A 16,135-nucleotide genomic window follows, 5' to 3' on the forward strand; every position below is an offset into this window, starting at 1 on the left:
TAAATGAATCTCCCATTTGACTCAATTTTGTAATTTTCCTTTTTTTTCAACTTTACCCTTTATATTTTATAATAATTTCAATTACATCATTTAAAGTCCAGCACAACAAGCAAATGTATTTCTCTAATGATGATGACATTTATCATGATCAATATATATATTATTTCGGTAAAAGGTGTTACTCAAAAGAATTATTAAAAATGGAGATTAAATTGTGATTGCATTTTGTAATCGTGGATTTAGAGATATTGATGATAAAATTAAGGGTGAAAATGACTAGGTGATTTTCAAATTTGTTTATGAAAAATGTATCTAGAATTATTATTTTCAAATAATGCATAAAAATCAGAAATGTTTTATTAGATATCGTCCATATAACATTTAGTTAAAAAAAATGAAAAAACTTTTTATATATTAATTAAATTTTGTTGTCAATCACTATCCTAGAATAAAATGAAAATGTCTTTATGTAGTTGAACTAGTCCAAATATAAATTTGTAGTATACTATGGTTTAATTCTAATTTGGACCAACCAATCTCATTATCGACTAAAGGGATAAGGCAACTTTTGGAAGTCAATAGTGAATTTGCTTCATGCATATGCGTTGTTTTTTTTTTTATTTTAAAGATGAGATGGAAACGGAGCTGAATATTGATACGTAACAGCAATTTTACTTCTAACGTTATAATAATATAATTATATGTTTCACGTTTGCAAGTTAGGCTAATTTTATCTGTACGATTGAAAATCGGGTCAATTTTTTTTGTTACTATTAGCGGAGCACTTTATACAATTCTGAATCTCGTTATCTCCATTACATGGGTATTATGTTATTTATTACTCATTTATAACAGAGAAAAAAACACGTGTACATACATGCAAAACATTAAAAAGTTAAAAAAAACATTTTTGTATTCTACACCAGATCAAAGATCGTGTTCACACAAGTTTCTTTTCCATGGGTACTAATTCTTTTTATGTGCTACTGATAAGTGATAACATAACAAATAAGTGAAGCGAAGATAATGAGATTCATGACTGCGTAAAGTATAATAGAAGTCAGTGAAAGTTATGCTTTTTTTTCAACTTATCCAAAATCAAATTCATCACTCTGATACCAATTGATATATAGAAGGGTTGAGAGGAAGAATTTGTTGAAGGTTTTAACCATAAACCAACTGATGTCTAATAATCTGACGTATGCTTTCTAGGGTATTTCCAATATTTGAGATAAGACAGAAAAATGATCAGGGAGAAGTAGGGGACCGGTAACCCTACTTCGATGCCTAAGTCAGCAAAACTAAAGTAGGAGAATGCTACTAAAAAGTATGTAACTAAAATGTTCAAGGAAAATGTTACATTTTAGTGTACTGTGTGCATTTTTTTTATAGGATGACATGACTATATACCCTAAATTAGCTGAATTTCACGTGTCAACCTGGAATGATGCACTGACTGTAACTGCTGTCACAAATCAAAACACAAGACCAGAGTTAAATGTGCATACCATCTAAATCTAGTTATTGTTGTAGTTCGGTTTTGATCATATTGACCTGACCATATAGTATTTGGTCATTCATTGTTAGATCTAGGGTTATTATAATTTTAGGGTGAAGATTCAAAACATCTTAAGACTTAAATTTAATAAGTCTGGATCTAATTAAGTTCATATAAACACTTCTGTAGTGTAATTAATTGAAACTTAGTTATATTTATAGAATTAGAAAACATCTAAACCTAGCTACTGTAGTTAATTGAAATTCATATATAAAAAAAGTGAATGAATTTATTTAATTTATAATGAAGCTAAGAGGCATATGTTTTGGTTAGAAAAGGAAGGAGCAATGCTCGTGGGAGGGGACCCTCTAAGTTGGTGCCATTTGCTTTCACAAATTGGTGGTATCTCAATCCACCTAACCAATGTTAACTTGTCTACAAACTACAAAACCCAAGTGACTACTAAAATCATTCTTCACCCTATAAATTACATTTATATGGCCACTAAACTTTACATATTTTAATATTATGGCTACTGAACTTTAATTCCTAACGATATGGCTACTGACAGGGGCGGAGCCAGAGGGGGCGGGGAGGGTCAGCCGACCCTCCGGCTCCACCGTAAACCCCCTTTTAGGGGGTTTTAACCCTGGCTCCGCCAGGGAGCCGCCATAGCCATGGCGGCCGAAGAAGAAGAACTGTTGTTCTTCTTTTTCGCGTCCTCTTTCCTGAAGATGGAGAGGGCATTTTTGTCCTTTCCATCTCCTTTTTTTTTAACCTAGAAAGGACAAAACGACGTCGTTTTAGCCTTTCTAGGTTAAAAAAAATAGAAGATGGAAAGGGCAAAAATGCCCTCTCCATCTTCAGGAAATAAAAAAGAGCAGCATAGCTCTCATTTTCTCGAGCTGTGCAAAAGGTGGAGATGGCAAATTATTTCTTGGAAAATTACCCAAATTACACCACTTCTTTCTTCAAATTTCAATTGCTCAAGTCAATAATGGTTTTATCTTTTCACTCAATTCAACATTTAACTTTTAAGTAAGTTTTTTAATTTCATTCTTTATTTTATTTCTAGGTTTATGATTTCTAAATTTGGGATTGTTAAATTAGGGATTATTAATATATTGTTTACTTAGAGATTCTAATTTAGAGTGTTTAATTTATAACTTCTAATTTAGGATTTAATTTAGAAAATCTAATTTAGGGATTTCTAATTTATTGTTTAATTTTGGAAATCTAATTTAGAGAATTCTAATTTGGTGATGTATCAATTTAGGCTCCACGTACAAAATAGTACCAATATAGGTATCAAATCAGAGCTTAACGGAGTAATATCAATGGCGTGTCCCGTTTCGTTATGTATGCCTAAATTGGTACCATTTTTTAAACGTTAAACCTATATTGGTGCTATTTTGTACGTTAAGCCTAAATTTACTTCTGTAAAAACCACATGCCTATTTTGGTACCTTATCCATATAATTAATTTAGGGTCTAATTTAAAATTTCTTGGGCTTTATAAAAATAACATGGGTCGGTCTAACCCGACCCGTAGCATCTAGTCCAACTCGTAGCATTTAAATTTTTGTCCACGATCTAGCCCCCCTGACCTATAGGTCCTGGCTCCACCACTGGCTACTGAACTTTACACTTTTTAATATCGGTGGCCACTCAACGCCTCAAAACGACCATTAATGATCTCAAAATAAAAAAAATTCGAAGATTTAATAATATTCTAAGGAATTTATATTCTTGAAAATTTTCATTTTGGGGTCAGTTAAGTGTTGTTTGGTTAGGAGAGAGTGTGAACTTTTAGAGAGAGAAACTGCAAAAAAAAATGTGATTTCATGGTAAATGTCGTTCTGAACAACTTTAATTTTTTAATACTTTCATTTTGAAGTCGTTAATGATCATTTTGAGGAGTTAATTAAAGTTAAGTAGCCACCAGTGTTAAAAGTGTAAAGTTCAGTGACCATACTATTAAAAACTGAAGTTCAATAATCATAATGTAAAATGAGTAAAGTTCGGTGGGCATGGGTAAAGTGTAAAGTTCAGTGACCATATATTTAGGTTCTCATCTATATTGCTCTTTCAATTTACACCTAAACCGACACCGTTTCGCAAATAGAGTTTAAAGTTTAACCATTAGCTTATTATATTTTAAATAACTATTAATTGATTTGAGTATTAGATATTTATATAAATATATTTTATAAAACTTAGCTTTTTTTTTTTTTTTTTGTAATAAAAGAAGGTATAAGTCTCGACAGAAAAATGAAAAAAGAAACTAATAAAAAAACCGGTGAATGTCTGCAACCAGTGGCGGAACCAGGACCCCGGATGATTCGGGGCTAAAAAAATTCAAAACGTCAAAAAAATCGAAATTAAATGTGCGGTTGACGATAAATTTTTAAAGTCCAGCCCTACGAGTTGGGCATTTTTTTAGCCTCCAAAGCATTAAAACTGTAAAAATATTATCATTTTTTTTAGAAACTAGCATTGAACTAGTAGAAAATTAAACATGTTTAATTTTTTTTAATGGTAAGGACATAATAAAAATGAATATTAAAAATGTCTACGTTTGAAAGGATATTGTTTTTTTCGAAAACAAATTGAAAAAACTTACGAAATACCTAAGCAGCGCCGTCTCTCCCGTGCTTCAGCAAATGCGCCGCCCCTAATCTTGCGCCGCCTGTGCTTCACCGGTGAGAGTTTGTCCTTCCAGTGCTGTGAAGGTTGGTCTCAAGTTGATTTGAGAGTCTTTTATTTACGGTTCGAGTTCGTTTTGCTGTTGAATAACAGGTCGAGTCGAGTTCTGTTCTTAGTTTTGATTTTCATCTTTGCTGCCGCTGTTCCCTGGTCGCCGGTGAGATCGGCTCTCCTCTCTTGTTTCCAGTGTGAACCTGTAATTTCTGGTACGTTTCCTCTCTGTGTTGCTGAATTTCTGGATTATTGGAAGATCTTGTGAGGGTCTGGTGTTTGGAGGTGCTTCGATTTTCAATTAGTGTTCCTATTTTCTTGACTGAGTGGTTAGTGGGCTGTGTTTCTGGTATTTTGTGTGCACTGAATTTTTGGTTTGTTGGAGGTTTTTGTGAGGGTCTTTGTATTAGGTGAAACTGTGATTTTCCATTACTGTTCCTGTTTTCTTGTTTGTGTGATTGTTGTGTTGGGTTGTGATTGATTGCTGGTGATTGAGTCTGCATTCCAGTGGCTCTTGGTTGTGTTGTTTGTTCCGTTTTTGTGAGGGGATGGAGGGAAGAATGGCGTACCTGTCCATAGAAGGCGAGGAAACTGCCTGTCTTGAGATTGAGGGGTTGCCGTCTGAAATGGCTATAGAAGACTCTGGTTTGATGTTTTTGGGGCGCTTTGTGGCTGACAAGCCGTTGAATTTTTTGGTTCTGCAAATCGACTTGCTGTGCTATGGAGACCGGGACGTGGGATTGACATACAAGAACTAAGTAATAACCTCTACTCCTTTGAGTTTTTCCATCCTATTGATAGAGATAGGGTGCTTGCTGGGGGGCCTTGGTCCTTCGATAATTACATGTTGGTAATGCACAATTGGAGGTTAGGGGTTAATCCGGAGGAGGTGCAGTTGTTTGATGTACCAATTTGGGTACAAGTGTATGGTCTCCCTATTGGGGCGATGTCGGAAAATGTGGGAAAGCAATTGGGGAACTTTCTGGGCCAGTTTGAGGAATATGATGTCAATAATAATCATGGCTTTCATAGGCAGTATATGCGTATCAGGGTTAGTATTGATTGTAGACAGCCTTTGAAGAGGTTTAAGAAACTTAAGAGTGCAGGAAATGTGTGGTCATTGGCCTCCTTCAAATATGATAGACTTGGGATTTTTTGTTATATATGCGGAATGTTGGGCCATACGGATCGATATTGTGAGAAACTGTTTGATTTACAGGGGGCAGAAGTTAGGCAAGAGTGGGGGGGCGTGGCTTAACGCTTCCATTAGAAGAGGAGGGGATCAAAGTGGGGCTAAGTGGCTTAGGGAGGGCTCTAGTGCAGGAAACACAAGCTGGGGGTTGGGGGGAAGAGGGAGGATGGGAGGGGTACAATTAGGAGTGACGAGAGATAACTCAAACACATGAGGGGGTCGGGGAGATAGAGGGAATCTAAATGTTTCAGGGTTAGGGGAGATTGAGGTGGGAATTTGCCCTTTGTCAGGACCTTATTGTTGGTCCCGTATAACGTGACGATAACAGTTCCAAGGGGGGGTTAGGAACTATTTAAAATTTTCTCGTATGGCTGACTGTTAATTTCGAACTTAGACTTTCTCGAAGTCTTTTCGCACAGTGAGACTGAGTAAGTTTTAGATACAGACTTAGTCAACAGGTGACTAAGACTTAATCTATCCTTGAGTCAGGAGATAGCACTTTGAGTCTATTCCTAAACTCAGCTTCTCAGTTCACTCAACTCAGCTTGTGTTCGTTTTAGCATTTAACTAGGCAGTGTTATAGCAAGCAATAATTAAGGGAGATAAGGGTTCAAAAGATATTACTCATCAGACGTATCCTGGTTCGGCCTCTTCGCCTACGTCCAGTCCCCGGAAATCCTTCCGAGCTTTTTGAATCCTCTATTGAGCTATTTAAAGGTAGAGCACAAACCTTTTACAATAGAAAGCTGAGTATACAAGAGTACCTTCTTCTATACCTCTACTCACTCCTATTTCTAGCGCTGAGTACTATAACCGAGTACTTAGCTTCTCCTTTATATTCTTCTAGAAATGATAAGTGTTTTTGTCCTAAACAGCAATTGCTAAGAATTTTACACAGAATTGGAATTGGTGTAAGATTTGCTTTGCTTTTCTCACAAAACTTCAAGTAACAATTTGGTCAGCGTTTCGACTTGATTGAAGATCTGCATCGAATGACGCATTTGAGAGGCCTATTTATAGTGCTACTTGAAGCACCGGTGATTTCGAATTTCGAAATAACCGTTGGAGGGAAACGGCTTCCTGTCGCTTTCACTCAGTACGTGCTCAGCGTCCTCGGCCAATAATATTCTTGTATCTTCTACCTTCGGCAGTGCTCAGCAGCTTTTCGTCAGACAAACCAGAATGTTTCCACATTTATAGTAAAGTCTTCCAGACAGCTTTCTGCGTCCTCTGAGCTTTACCCAAAGTAGAAATACTTTGTCTCTAAGTTTGTTCAGGTCAACTGCTGACTGGACTATCTTGTCGCTCAACTCAGCAGCTTCATCTTGAAGCTATTTAGACGAAGGCTTCTCGATCCTTCTCCATGCTGGGCTGACGTTTTACTTAGAACGACTGCGTTTTGTCTTCCTGGGCCGTGAGGTCTTGATTCGTTGACTTGGGCTTGACTTTCTCTTGTGGGCCTTTGGCCATTTATCTTAATGTCTTATAAATCAAATAACTCAACATTGAACAAACACATTAGTGTGAATAAATCAAAGCATTTAAATTTAATGTGTTAGAATATTTTCATCATATAAATAATTTTGTCAAATCAAAATCGTGTGGAAAGGTGTTTCAACAAACTCCCCCATTTTGATGTTGGAAAAAATATTCAATAAGGAACTCAGTGTTGAGCTCCCCCATGATGATTGACCTATTCTTAACTTCTTAAGATTCTCCCCCGTAAGGGTTGAGCCGCTGACTTAGTTTTACTTTAAACATTTTAAGGTTTAATCAAGTAAGTCTAAATTCAGAGTTTAGAGTTAGGTCAGTTCTTGGACCAGGCTCATTTCACTCAGTTTCGATATTAAGTTAAGCGGAAGATTAAGTTCAAATGTCGGAGTTAGCTGAGTGGGTTAATTGAGGCTGAGTAGTTTTACTCAGTGGCCAAGTACATGATTAATTCAATGTTGTCAAGCTTTAGTTACTTTGTTCAATTCGAATAAGAAGACACATGAGAGAGGTCAAAAATTTAGATCAACACAGCAGACGATCATAAAGCAATGTGAACAAATAACACAGTTGATTTAATGAAGATACGTTAGTATTTAGCACAAAACATAACATAAGCAAGTACACAAGGTTACAAATATCAATCACCTAATGTTGACAGACACTTGGTTAGACTTGGTCTTGGGTTGTTGCTGGGGTTGAGTGCTAGGAGGGACAGTTGAAGAAGTGGAACCAAGATGTTGTTTCTTTTGTTGAGTTCCAGCTCGGTGTTTATCTTTCTCCCCCTTTTTGCCAGCATCAACGGGCTGAGGGACAACAGCATAAAACTTCCCTTGATCAACAACACGAGTCAGGAGGGAGGAATACTGTTGGAGTTGAGCCGTGCTGTGTTTAAGCCCGTCAAAGACTTTGATTCCACCAGCCATGTTGGACGCCGGAATGTCCATATGAGAACTGATGACGCTGAGTATAAATTGAAGGGACTTGCTAATAGGGGTCAAAAACCCTATCTTTGGGTACGGTTTTAGAACGGGTTTTAGAGTTATTTGGTTAATAAGCGAGCAATTCTCGCATTTAAATGCTTTTGTGTGAGTTAGTTAGGAATTGGAAACGTTCTATTTACTTTTCGTCGTTTAGGCTCATTTTATGATCAATTTAGGCAAATACGGCCGAAATAGCATGCATAGTAGAATTCCGTTATCTTTTGAAGCTAATTGGTCCGTCAAAAGTCGCACCAAACGAAGCGTTTGCTCAAAATAGGCGATTGACGGATCAATTTGGCTTTTGGACTAATGTTTTCTGGAGTTTTTATGCGTGTGCAAGTGTAAGTTCGGACGAAAAAGGGCATAGAAGTCACTCGGCATGAATCGAGCACGCTTCGGGCGAAAACGCTCGGCGAGCAGGGCCCCACGGGCCATTTCTGCTCGCCGAGCAGGCCGCCAGAGGCCTGCTCGGCGAACAGGAGCCTGCTCGTCGAGCAGGACGCCAGGCGCCTGCTCGGCGAGCAGCCCTGCGGGAATTGGTCAAAAAGACCAATTCCGCCCCCACGAAGCCACGTTCGGCCCCACGTCTTCCTACACCAATAAAGACACAAAAATAGGTCAAAACGAGGCCCGAGACGCGTCTATAAATAGGATTTTTCCATTGTAAATTGGATATCTTTCGTTTTTGTAAATTATTTTAGCTTTCCCCTTGTAATTCCTCTCCATCTTCTCCATCTTCCTCAACCTCCATTGAAGCTCCTTCAAAGCTTTTTCTCGAGGAATTATCAAGGTCCGTCCTTAAGATCAAGTCGCCGACTGCAGAGTAAACAGGTTCCCTGAAAGGGATTTTTGTATCTCCTTTTATCTTTCCATGTTTGTACTCTTTGATACAGTTGCCGAACTTGACTTATTGTATCTTGTGACAATTATCTTCACCTTTAATAATAATTTAGCTCTTGTTTTGTTCTATGATTATTTGTCTAATCTCTGTCTTACGCTTTATTCAATTGGTTTAACTCATTCAAAAGCCCCAAAATCTAGTAGGCACATATTGCGAGCTGAATCTGACCTAGTCAGAGCCTAGGAGATTGACGACCTCTTAGTTGATTAAGCGCCAATTTACTGAGCCTTAGACCTAGTTACGGCCTTAGGGAATCACGCGCTAGGAACCTCAGGAGGGTAAGTAGGGTTAATCGCCTTGAATACAAGTGACTCAGATTAGGTTTTTATTCAATAGACTTGATAATCTATCTTTATTATTATCGTTCATACCATGTTCCTTCGAATAGTTTCATTAATGAAAGATCAATTAGGGGTAGAGTAACTTAGTTAGGCGTAGAATAACTTAGTTAGAATTAGATAACTTAGCTAGGATTAGTATAATTCAACCTAGGAGTAGATTAGTTTAAACAAACCAACTCAAAACCCCCTAAGCCTAGATAACATCCGAGATCGAGTAGCTCGGTACTTGCAGAAATAAATCCTGTGGACGATAACCTAGACTTAAACCAGAAATTTATTACTTGATAACGACGGGGTACACTTATCCCTTAGTGAGTTCTCATCTCGAGTTAGGTGAGGGCGCATCACTTGCCCATCCAGCTCATGGTGTCGGTCATCATGGCGTAAGACTGATGGTACATTTTGAGCAAACCAGCGTCGTAATGGTGTCGCTGGTTAGATTGATGTGTGACATGGTCATAAGTGGCCTTGGCAAGTTGAAAAATCTCAGATGACTTTGCCTGGTCAGTTTGCATCTCCTCTTTCGATAAGTTGAGCATGCGGATGGCTTCAGCAATTTGCTCTATTGTGCATTGGGAGGAAGAAGCAACCAAGTCTCTAGTTATAGTGAGCTCAGTGCTAAGTTGAGTGAATGCTTGAGCCACTTGAGCAGACTGAGCAACACCAGAGTTTGCGACAGATAAGTCATTCAGCTTACCTTTAATAGTGTCCATGTGGTGCACCATATGCAAATGAAGGTTGGCCATCTTTGTAGCGAATTCCTGCTTTGGCTGCTGAGCAACCATATCAGTTAGCACACACAACAGCTCCTTAAGACTTTTGAGTTCAGTCAGAAGTTGCATTATGGTGCTCAGTTGAGCAGGCTCAGCAGGATGGCACTCAACATTAGAGGCATGAGTTTGTTGTATGTCGGCGATCAGTTCTTGAGCAGCTTGGAGAATTCGCTTTCCCGACGCGGAAGAAGTAAGAAAGTTCAGCGGATTAGCTGATGGAATCTCAGGAACTGAGTTCTGGTTAGCAGCAGGTGATTGCATATGTGGTTGCTCACCAGAAATGGAGTTGCCCTCTTGAGTGGTTGAAGGTTGAGCAATTGGAGTGGCAGACTCAGTGTTGGGCCCAGCAGCAGGAGCTGACTGGTTTGCTGATTGTTCAGTTAGAGGATTGGTTTGGACAGCAGCAATATCTGCCTGCTCAGTGTCAGTCTGGAATTGAGTATTGACTTGTGGAGGAGTCAGCTCGAGATTGTCCTGAGCAGGAGTTTTCTCAGGTAGTTGTTCATTTTCTTGAACAAGAGGTTCTTCGATCACTTGCTCAGTTGAGGCTTGAGCAGCAGTGTCGGCAGACTTCTGACCTTGAGGAGCGTCAGCTTCGGCATGTTTCTGACTTTTAGAAACAGAGGCTTATTTTTCCTTGACTGGCGAGGGCTTGGCAATAGACTTGGAGAAAAAGTTGAAGTCCAAGTCAGTCAAATTGACGATAGGTTCATGGAGAGGGGAGTCATCTAGTATATCAAACACCGGGGGGGGGGGGGGGGGGGGGGGTTTGTGACTTCTTTTTAAATCTCCTCTCACTGCCATCTTTAGATTGTTTTGGAGACGGAGTTTGGTCAGCTTGGATGATGTTAGGGACATCCTCAACTAATTCTTCAGCAGCTGAGTTGCTTGAGGTATGTTTCGTTGTCTTCTCAGCAGAGACAGACTTTTCTTTATCCGTTTCCTGAGCTCGCATGAAGAAGGAATCCTCTGGAACAGCAAAACCAAGAGGGATTACGTTTAGTGGTGCATCACCAGGAAACTTCTTCCTCTTTAGGGGTGGCTCAGTTTCCTCATGCACGTCCTCATTCTCTTGGACAGCAGCTGGTCGTTTCTGGGAAGGCTTGGAATGGTCAGCTTTCTTCTTAGCTGGCTCAGCTTGAGTGGGTTTGGCCATTACCACTTTAAGTCTCTTTGCAGTTTGGAGTGCCGGTATAGTTTTTGCTTCAGCAGACATGACTACCTTTCTCTTTTTCCCTTTACTGGGAAGCTCAATCTCCTCTTCTTCTTCAACTACAGGGTCCTTTCCTTTCTTTGATTTGAAAGGAAGGCTGTGTGCTAGGCCAGCAAGATTCTTGTTGTCCTCAGATAAGACTCTAGCAAGTGCACTAGATACAAGTAATAAAGTGATAAGTGAGTATCGTCTCCACAGGGATTGTGATTCAAATCTATATTAGAAATCGTTGTTAAACGGTGTGTGTCACAACAGTGTCTTCTTTTATCGTTGATTGTTTGATGTTGGTTACTTAACAATTCAGGCAGACTGGTGAAACAAGAAAATGAGATAACTTTGCAAAGATTTTAGAGAATAGAACAGGCTCGACATAGCCGAACACGGTGTGCTACGTCTTACAACATTCCATGAATACAAGACAATGCCAATGAAGCCAAAGTTTCAGTTTGAAGTGAGTTTGAGTCAACTTTCGTGTGTTCTCAAACTCCTAAGATTTACTAACACCTTTAGCGTCCTAAAGATACGTTCTTTCTAGCATTAAGAGCAAAACTGCATTTCTAGATGAGAAAACCCTTGACACAACCTTCTAACTTGTCAGCTTTGAAGTTGGGAGATCAATAGAGATATCGATGAAGATGAAAGCAGAGTCCTATCATTCCTCTAACACATACATATATGCCTAAGCATGAAAGTTAAACCCTCATTGACCACGACATTGGCAAAATACTAAATATTCATTAAAACATTGTAACACTTACATCACCGGGTCGGCCAGGCCGTGCCCGTTCAAAATGGACTACTCACTCATATCGAGCAGTGAGCAGACGATGGTTCTTGATACAGCTTGAGACTCCATGGGAGCTCTCTTCTTTCTTCTATTCTATTTTGCTAAAGAAAAATACTAAAAATCCGAACTATTTAACTTTTCTCTGCTTCCTCTACTTAAAGGGAGAAACAGAGGCCAAAATCGGTACAACTTTCGTACCCTTTTTACAAAATAAGTCAACTACCAACTATGATTAAAATAAACTAAAATGATTAAATTTCGATTAACCCTTGAACACTCAAGGGGGTGATACTTCAAGTCATCTTGCTTCTTTAGGCTATCCCATCGCCACACACTTTCACCTGCCGCTCTGCCGCTTTCTCTGCCACTGCCACCATGATCTGTCGCTATCCGTCATTGGATAATCCGGCGTTTGACCGCTGGATACAAGTAAAGCTCCACTCCTCTTGGCTTTTAGCAAAACAAGCTGTTTCCAGCGAGTTTAGCATTTCTCTTTGCTTATCTGCACAAGGACAGTAATTAGCCCTTATTTCTTACCAAATGACATAATAAAACACCCAAATTCCCTTATAAATACTATGTTATATTTAGTCAATTTCATGCCTAACAAATACCCCCAAATTGAACCTTTGCTTGTCCTCAAGCAACAAATTGTAAGAAGGAATCAGAAAAAGAAAGTTAGGAATGAAATTAGTTTCAGGGAACGAGACAGAGGAATACAGAAACACAGAACGCTTGGCATAAAGAGGAAATGAACAGATGTATGCTAAGGTTTCGTCGAAGAGCTAAAACTCGTTTTAGAAATTGTGTCCTTTTTATTCAAGAAATTCCTTAAATATTAAAATTTAGACGTCCTCTTTCACCAGGAGTCACCAACTGCCAGACATGCCTCACTAAGGAATGGAACAATTCACTCACTCTCGCATGGCATCTTTTCGCCATAGGACTAAGCATGTGATTTCACTCCTCAGCTCAGACACCACACCCTTAGGGTGCGAGTTTGCCTATTGGTCCTGAATCCATGGGTCAAAGATCCTCCTGACATAGTCCAAAGGACTTGTATAGGTTGTAATGTTTGGTTTAGGCTCAGGTTTGACAGTGAAAGGCTATTTCAGTGTATGAGTTTTGTCTTTTTACAATTTTATTTAACACACTCTTTTATCTACACAACCTGTTCACACATAACCCAGTACTCTTTTGAGTATTCCTTAAGGTTCCTTCCTCCCCTAATTATATTCCCCAGTTTTTTTCAATCTTTTCCTTAAGCATTGTTTGCTCAATTGCTTCTTTTCGCAAAACTTAAGCACATGATTTTTATTTTAAACAATTGGCTTTTCAAAGCATAAGACAGAACTCAGGGTGTTTTTGACTTATAAGTGAAAGGAGAGGGCTATCATTCGCAGTTTTTCAGAAAGAGCAGGTCATGGCTCGACTTGGTATCCTAATCATTAGGGTGCAAAGCATATGTGCCTTTTTTTTTGTAGCGGAGGGGGTAACTAAATGCCTCTTTCCTCCTATGAAAGTCAGAACAAATCACCATTTCAACAGGGCACCAAGGCAAATTCTCCCTAAAGATAGTGAGCGCTGGCCCACTCATAAAAATTAATGCATAGCAAAGATGCATTTTAAGGCTCAAGTTCTCACTATTTTTGGGGAAAATGCAGTAAAGCAATGGTTACTAATTTTGAAAGAGGAATTAAAAATTTCAAAATTCTTGGAACTTCCTGAAATTTAGGGACACGAGGTGCAAACAAGCAAGTAACACAACCATTACACCAAAGCATGCACAGTCTGTTCTTTGATTCCTGCAGAACACCGAACAATTCCCTATGGGGCATACACAATCGGAGAGAAAAATATGGAAACAAACAATAATTACCAAGGATATGTGCAAAAATTCTCAAGGGATATTTGTTCTACATCAAATTACTAATTTAAACAAACAAATTAAAAGCATTTATCATGTTATTTCCGCAATAAATTGTGACACACACAATCCACCCCCAAAAGATAATAAAACATTGTCCTCAATGTTATGAACCACGACAGCAGATTGTTAATAAAATAGGCAGACCATAACATGATAGAGTGAGGGTGTTAGAGGTTACCAGATGCTAGGACAGCGACTATCGGTACAGATCAGGCGTGATGGGAGAGAGAGGAGTTAACCTCTCTATCCACAGGGGCAGGAATGCCCTCCTCTTTCGAGGAGGCAGCAGCATTAGCCTTAACATTAGCACTGGCAGGTGTTTCGGGCACTTGTCTTACCAGACTTTTTACAGAGAAACCAGAAGGACTTTCCTTGGCATGCTCCTCAATGCAAAGGCTCTTGAGCATATCGATCTCGCCTTGTTGCGATGCATATTTTTGCTCCATGGCGAATATCATCTCGCGGTTTGCCAAATTCTGGGCAAACAGGGCGTTGAATCGATCCATTACATCCTCGTTGGTCAGCTTTGCACACTTCTTATAAAAGTCTAAGTCCTTTGGCTTCTCGACTTGCTCGGAATCCGACGACACTGATACAGTAGGCTCGCTTTTCCGTTTTCGGCTCTCAGTCTGCCGAGATGTAACAAAGTCAGACATCCAGACCCACTTCCCGTTCACCAATTTTTCGAATAGCATCTTTTGGAGGCTCTTGAGATCAATCGGGTCAGGGTGATTCACAATCGTGAGACGAGAGCGGTCTTCTGGTTTAAAAACCCCGATTGACTCCGCAACCCTGGTGACAATGCTTCCACAACAGATGATCGACGAGTTTTTCCTGGAAAAAGCGCTGATGTATTCACCGAACCAGAATCCCAAATTCATTCTTGGTCCAACTGCCATACTCTACAACGCGATGAGATCTGCATGTGGCATGGTGGCTTGGTTTTCCGGGGCGAAGATCGTACCGGAGATCAACTTGTGCAAATACCAAACAACGTAATCATCGATATTGGACGCCTTGGACGAACTTCCGTCATAATGTTTCTATCCTGAAAGTGATTCCCAGAAGGCCATAGGGTCGAAAACATCAAGCGTTGTGGTGAATGCCTCTTTATAGCTTTCGGATTCTAGATCGTCATCGTCGGCAGCACCTAGCATTTGGTTAAATAGGTTAAGCGAAGGCCTCTGGGAATGACCCATGAGCCTGAAGCTAAATTTTCCCTCTTTGTCAGGTTCGGTTATCTCAGCGTTGTGCTTAAAGGTGGCCAAGAATTCGAGTGTCAGTTCCCGATAAGCAGGTTTTGTCATTTCAAAGAAACATTCAAAATGCCCTGCCTTCATGAGGGTGCGCACACGATCCTCGAGCTTCATCCTCTTTAGGGATTCCCAGCAAACTGTTCGGATGGGTCCGAACTGAAATGTTGCTAACTCATCATAGTACGCCTGTACAGAGGCGTCTTTAAACCGGGAAAGTTTCTTGACCAGCTTTTCATCCGGGACAAAAGCCACAGTGCTTGGCTCCGCCATTTTTGCTTTTGCTTTTTCTTTCTTAGAAGATCCCTCTATTTTCACGTTTTTGCCCGAGCCTCGAGTTCTCATTTCGCTTTCTAGTTTAAGTAGGGTTTTCCAGTGGTACAGGGCACAGATCATGAACTGCCTTTGTGAAAAGAAATCTCAAAGAAAAGAAAGAAATATGGTGAAAGATGGACTGAAATGAGATAAATCTGCTTTAAGTAGGGGAAATGAGGCGTCTTCTCTCCAATTTGTCATTATGAGGTCGAATCAGAGTCGGCCACCTGGACAGATTGGCAGAAAGGCGCGTAGTTTCGAATTGGAACGAGGGATGATGAACGGTCAAGATTTGATTTTAGCATTTATTTCCCCCTAACCGTTCAATCTTATCGAGGAGAAAAAACAGGCGGTATGATTTCCTATGGGCATAGGAGTGGACGTTCCACTTTTCCTAGCTTTTAATAAAAAAATTCTACCGCCCTAATTTCTACGATACACCCTTCCCTACAAAACAGGTACAATTGTACTACTTCACCCTTGGAAGGATTTTTAGGTTTTACAATTGTGCCTGGGCAGAAGATACTCATTATTAAGCAAAACTCAACACATTTGACATAAGAATAAAAATAAAAATAAAAATAAATAAAATGCAAAGTTACTTGTACTACAATTGGTGTTTGTAGCGGACACCCTGTTCTTGTGCTTTTACTGACTTGGGGGATCCTGGAAATGAACAGTATCGATCTTCCTCGTGTGATCGTTCTCTAAATATGGTTTTAATCTTTGCCCGTTCACCTTAAAAGGATCACCCCCGTACT

The sequence above is a fragment of the Euphorbia lathyris genome, chromosome 4 (assembly GCF_963576675.1).
Source record: "Euphorbia lathyris chromosome 4, ddEupLath1.1, whole genome shotgun sequence".
Lineage (NCBI taxonomy): Eukaryota > Viridiplantae > Streptophyta > Magnoliopsida > Malpighiales > Euphorbiaceae > Euphorbia > Euphorbia lathyris.